We start from the raw sequence: 6,933 nt of genomic DNA, 5'->3' as shown, positions 1-6,933 counted from the left end.
CTACCACGATAATTGAAGGTGAGTTAAACTATTGTATCCGTGTAATTGTAGATGTAAAGTAGAGATGTAACTGTTCATTGCCTTTATTTTTATATAAATAGGAAATGGTGTTAGTGCAAAAATGGTACTATAACTTAAGCTGAAGCTAACAGTAATAACTATAAGATCTATCTGAAATAAATAAGTGTACTGAAACAAATACCAATAACTGTATTGCATTGTTTTCTTATGCACAATTACTTCATACTGTCTAGTTCTCTTTTTCGTCCTGCATTTATTGTGCCCCCCTCAGAAAATAACTGGCCCCCCTGTGGCGCCCCCAGTCAAATTGGTCTAGAACCGCCACTGCCACAGTGAGAAGAGTCCCCGTTGCCAAGAAGACAACAAAAAAACGTGTAAGAAACATTTGGACGGCTATGACAGAGCAATGCCTCGCTTCTGTTTCAACTTGCTAACTTTTCTTCTCAGCTATCAGGGAAGTGGGATGGTTAGAATACACACTTGCCAAATATATTCAAACATTGATTGTACCCCGAGGAGGTGTTTTTGGCGTGGATTATGCTGTGTTCGTGCCCCAAGAATAAACCGTTTTCCCTCCTAAGGGAGTGATTTCTCATTATGGCAAAACAATTTTTTAAGAGCAGATACCTGACAGCTTTATGCTGTGAAGCAGTGTTTCCCTGCCAGGTGGTCGGGATGCCCCAAGGAACCGCGGTATAAAACTGAGAGGTATAGCGACATGATTAATAGCACAGGAATCTTGAAGAATGCTTAAGCTACACAAAAACTATTAAATGTGCATCTTTTGATTATTTTCTTCTCTATAGCACTTGATAACTTTACCTTCACATGTCTCTAAAAGATAAAAAAACTAAGTGGAAAATCTTTTGGATAACACATAGTCTGTCATTGGGTCACAAGTAGAAATTGCTATATTTTAAGGGAATAGTTCCAGGTTTTCGAGAATGTGCTCAGTTTTTTGAGTTTTAGAGTTCTTAAAGTGATGGATTGTCGCTAAGTGGTTACAGCTGTAGGCTACAGCGACTCTCACCTCCTGAAAAACTGTATTGTACCATGTGGAGGCTTTAAGAGCTGTGAAATGCTGCTTGGGTTCTCCCTTACAAGTTTCTGATGCTGGGAGAGATTGTTCAGAGTGAAGACAACGGTAAGAAAGGTGAAGTAGGTTCATATGTCTTTTCCTTTTCAGGTAGCTATATATAGTAATGCCTTTTCCACTGCAAGCTTTCGGCTCACAGTGAGTGAAAGAACTTCTGCATGACGGCACATGAGTATGTTGTGCACATCCCTCTTTATTTCAAGTTAATAAAAATAAGCGAACACATTTAGTGTGAGGAATATAATCGAAGTTTGATGATACGGCTTGGTCACTTATGAATCATCTGTCTAGTGCGGTGGAGATATCAGACACGGAAGTCCAAACTTTTTTTCATGGTCACTTTACAATCAATTCAGTTCGAAACGTCCTCTATTTTCTAAGAGGAAACTTTTCATTGATCTTCCCAATGATTCTGCCCGTCATCTAAGGCTAAGTTTCCAGATATGATTAGATTTTTGTCTGCGCACAGGAACAGTGGCACCAAAGATGGGAATGTCACTGTAATGACAAGACTTTAGACAGAACCAAGCTAGCTGTTTTCCCCCTACCTCCAGTCTTTATGCTAAGCTATGCTAACGTCACTCTCAGAAAAAACAATAAGTGTTTTTAAAAAAGCTGATCTAATTATTCAAGGGATCACATGCCAAAAAAGTTGTTGAGCACTGGCTTAGAGTCAACAGATTAATATTTGACTCACAAGCAGATGCATCTCCTGCCTCTGCCTGACTTTGATAAAAGATGTTAACATTAAAGGTGGAGAGGAGTGGGCATGAAGCCCACAGCAGGACTCTTCAGTCATTATTGCACACAGGATTTTTGTTTACTGTGAGCGCAGCATCTGCTTACTCATCTCATCACCCAGCAGGCTCATCTCATCTGCATCTTCACCCCCTGCTGCTAAGGCAAAGTGTTATTCTGTATATATAAGGCATGCATTGAGCTGGTGAAAAGTAAAGGTTGCTAAAAATCGTGACTATAGGAAAATGATGAATAATTGCGCATTGTGTATACCCAGCGTTTCAATACAGGCACATGATGGATTGGAGTCCACTTTAAGGCTGCAGATAAAAGCTGCAGTTCAGTATTGGCCTGGCTAAGTGCAGCTCACCCTGCCTTAACCATTGTAAATGAGTTCTCGCTCACAAAGGCAGGCTGCCCCGCTGCCTGGCCTCGCCGGGCCCCGCCTCGCTCCACTGGCCACTGGACTCGCCACTCAAAGCCCCCTTTTCCATTTTCCATTGCAGCCTAGAGCCAGCTGGCTTTACGTGAGTTTTTAAAAGCTATAGCCTCAAACATTCATCCTCCATCTCAACACAAACGAGACAGTTTCCCTTTTCCTCTCTGCCTCACTTCATCTTCATTTCCCGCTCACCTCCTTCTCTATGCGGTGAAGACTCTCTCTCCCTTTTTTGAAACTTCTCTCCCATTCCCCTTAATCCTTCATCTTATCCCCAGAGCTCACTCCACTGCTTCAGTTTGGCCTAGCTTCCCTCATAGAGACATGCAACAGTGCCAACACAAACGCTACTTTCAGCCATATTAAATTCTCCTCCTTCCTGCGTTCGCACTGAAACAAAGTCCTCAGAGTATCGCGGGTCTGCTCTCATCTACTTACATTTAATTTAGGTTTCACTGAAGGATACACATGCATTCTGCCGTCTGCCTCTTGTCGAATGAAAGCCCTGAGACAGGAGAGGCTGGCCTCAATTTTCCTCCTGTTGTTTATTATTATTCTGCCGGCGTGTCCCCAAGGCAAGGTTGTGGTCAGCCGGCTCTCTACGGTGCTTCAACAAAAAATAATTACAACGGACAAACGGAGAAACCACAATCAAAGGCAGATGAGGTGCATTAGACTCAGTTATTCTTTAAATTTGACTCACTTATGCTTTTTATGAGGCCATGTGCAGACATTTTGCAAATTCATTAACCCCCCCCCCCTAGACATCACACAGCATTGGGTGGTTTTCTCTGATTCCAGCCTCATTATCACTGGAACTTTAAAGTCACATACGAACACTGTTGGACTCATAGAGCTGCATACATACAGTATAAACAAATTCTTGCCAAATGAGACCTAATCCGTCCCCAGCAGAATTGCTTACTGGTGTGTTTCTATATCATTAGTGGGGGAAATGTCCATATTCTGCACAGAGGCATGGCATTTCCTCTTGCTTAGGGAGAAGAGCTCATCTGGCGGGGGGTGTGGGGTCTGAGGCTCTCGGCGAACAACGCGGCATCTGTGTTCTTCGAGATGCATATCCGCAACGAGTAGGGCTTCAAAAAAATCCCAAATGAATCCCCTAAAAGGAGAGACAAATTGGAATGCGTTTGTAGAGTGAATTGGAATGATAATTAACTGGGAAATTAGCTAAACACAAGCATGAATTGAAGCTTTGCAACTAATTTGGACCATCAGTTATAATATACTGAGATAAATGGTTGCTATGGTTGCTTTTCAGCTTTCCATATTGTTTGTTTCCTCGTGAGGCTTTATGTTGCTCTGACATGGAAATGAGCTGCTGTCTTGCGAGGATTACTTAGACAAAAAATGGCCTCCATTAGTCTTAGCATGTCTTCTCTGTTCCCTTTGATTTACACACAATTAGTGTCAGTATTTGTACTCTTCATTGTTTCATTCATTATGTCGTTTTCAAATTAATTATCATCTTATTATCCTTTACATCAGCCAGTAAGCAGAAACGTATTCATCCTCATTATCATACAGAAAAGTATGCATGGCTAATGATGTCACAAACAAGCATCACAATATTTTGGGCCAAATATCCCAATTCATTAGGTAATGGGGTTATTTCAGAAGATGTATTTATAGAAAATGTGGAGAAACAGTCCTAAGTAGTGTGTTTTTTATAGACTCCCCCAGTAGCAGGGTAGTGCAGGAGCAGAGGGGTTTGTTCAATTGAATATTTTAGTCTTTCTGGCTCATTAATCCTGTATCTGACTGAAGTGTGCAAGTTAGAATCTATGGCCCAACTAGGGCTCTAAAATCAGTAACTTAACTCAGCTGGTCTGTGATAAATCCATGGGGCTGTCTGACTGCTGAAATGGAGGACTTATCTGTAAATGAGACTGTCCCGCCCTTCTGTCCAAACTAAGGGGAAACGGTTTTAAAACAGTACAGAACCAAAATGGGGCCATATTAAAAGCAAACCCCTTGGTTAAGCATAGGCTGACAGAGACCGCCAACATTATTGCAGTGGTACGCAGTTTTTTAATTAAGTATTTTCTTTCTGTGCCTCTTTATACTTATACAGTCTACTACTTTTGTAAAATATTGTACTTTTTACTTCAGCTTTGGTTACTAGTTTTTCAGATTTGAACACACATACTGTAACTACTGAAAATGTTTTAAAATAGGAATTTCTTTTTCATAGATCAGACCATTCAACCTTATATTTACTGTATGTCTTCGTCAAACGATCAGTGGGTTGAGAACATTTTACTCCTAATACCTTAAGTACATTTTTTTTACACTTTAATAATTGTACCATTCTCAAGGAAGTGCTTTGCTAAGTAAAACATCTGAATATTTCCTCCACTACTGTCACTTGTAAACCGACTCTGCTGCATTTCAAGGGTTACTCTTGAATAGTGATACCTGGAAAGAATGCATTTAATTATCCCTTAAGGGCACTCAGAATGATTATGAGAAATGTAAGCATATCAGATCATCCTCGCCACACTCTTAATCCCTCAAATACTGCACTTGAATTTTTGTAATTCCTCTGTGTAATTATTGATGTGCATACAAATATATATATATATTACAAAGGCACAAAAGTTGTCAAAAAAAACTTTTGAGTTATTTAACACATTTTACATCAATAACTTTTAGTTTTTTAATATTAAAACTATTCCATTTATTTCACAGTTTCTTTGTTACTAGATATTATAAGATCAGTTCTACAGAACTAACCCGTCTTACATTAACCACAGATGAGAGGTGGAGAACTAGAACATTTTAAATAATATGTAAGTTGTTTTTTATGAAACAATGTGCTTCTGTGTAATGCTGGCTAGGTCTTAGTTACTCGACAGCACTAGAACAATCCTCCTGTAGCAGTTAGACAAAAGTGACAGATAGATATTTTTTCCCCTACAGCAAAAACGACTTTGGACTCATGTATTATTTATGAGTGAACTACGTCCACGTCCACACACAGTTGGTTTCCTGGATCTGACAGCGAGGGGGACTGCCAACTGTGATTAAGCCAAGCATCTGTGCATGTTAAATTATGTTCAGTGTGCTGTAATGTCGGCGGCACCAGAGGCTCTTTCACAAAACTCTGCCAGGAGATTGGAGTACAGTATGTCCAAACAAGCGGAGATATTTGCCTTTTCATTCACTCAATGTAAAAATCTTATACTGTAGGGCAAAAAAACGGTATCATGCTACGTTGTGTGTCATGTGACTGGAAAAAGACCAACAAGCTATGTCAGGATATTGGGCCCATACATTGCCTCATATAGCAATCTTATATTATTATTATTGCTTTGACTAAAAGCATTAGAAATATAAAAATACACGCCACCCATTTTCACTTCACTGCAGTCAAGAACCCAACATATCGTAAGAGTGCAGGTGAGAAATTAACCTGTATGACCAAGACAAATATTTTTATAAGAACTGTTATTTTTAAAAACCTTACCTACCTCCTTCCTCTGTCTCCTTCAACTTTTATGTCATCATTACCACAGACAGCATGTCATCATCATCTTCATCGATCTCATAATGATCATCACCATTATCATTATCCTCATCATCATAACTGGGTGGTGATGGAGGGACGCTGAAGCTTGCTGGCATAAGCGTATGAGTAATCGTGAGAAGTGTCATGTAAAAAATGGCAGCGCTGTACGCATGCATGAATGTGATGGGACGTGGATGGTCAGCTGGTAGCTAATCAGGTGATGAATGAGGCAGGGATTGTAAAGCATGAATGAAACAATCAGCTAATGCAGGAGCCCAATTTGCCCCATGTCACAATTACTTACATACAGTTAACCACTACTTTGTTAAAATCCTAATCATCAAAGTAGAGCTATAATACATTTATTCGCCTGAATACTGAAAAATAGATTGTTAACACCTATGTTTTGTGGTAACTCTGTTGCCATGCAGATAGTTTTGCTGTTATTTGTCCAGGTTTTAAGAAGTTTCACTCTTAGGTTGCTTTTGAGTGACAGTGACACTGTTTTTCAAACATGACAAGTGGACATATTTCAATACAGTGAGTACCAAAACACATTCTATTCACTTCCATTGAGAGGAAAGAATCTAAGAAGTCAATATGTCAGAATAGGGGGAAATAAAACCAGTATTATCTGCACGGCGAGAGGTAAGTGACAGCATATTATTCATAGGGAAAATTGACCCTTTATCAAGTAAAAGAACATAATATGAAATCACCCTCCATTAAGGTTGTCAGCAACATTGTTCCTATTTCCATTAACTTGATCATTATCATCACTTTGTGCTCATCACAAGCTGTTCATTGTGTCCTCGGGGCTCTCCATCATCAGCACCATTATCATCGGCATTGCCTCTGCAGAGGCGCAGAAAAATGAAATGATTTCCTGCACCATGTAACAAGGATAGTGGTGGAAATGTCAGAGTAAATAGCCTGCAGGAGAAAGAGAACAAAACAAACATAGGCGAGTTTGATCTGCTATTTATGAGAAAGCGGAAAAACAAAACAGGACTATGAAATCGATAGCTTCCTAAATCACCTAAGAGAGGGTGAAGCAGAGACTCCTGGGCAGCCCTCCAGCTCAGGACCTAGCAGTTTATGGATCCT

This window comes from Notothenia coriiceps, unplaced genomic scaffold, assembly GCF_000735185.1.
Source record: "Notothenia coriiceps isolate Sejong01 unplaced genomic scaffold, NC01 NC01_scaffold00017070, whole genome shotgun sequence".
Lineage (NCBI taxonomy): Eukaryota > Metazoa > Chordata > Actinopteri > Perciformes > Nototheniidae > Notothenia > Notothenia coriiceps.
Note: the sequence above shows the minus strand (reverse complement) of the source record.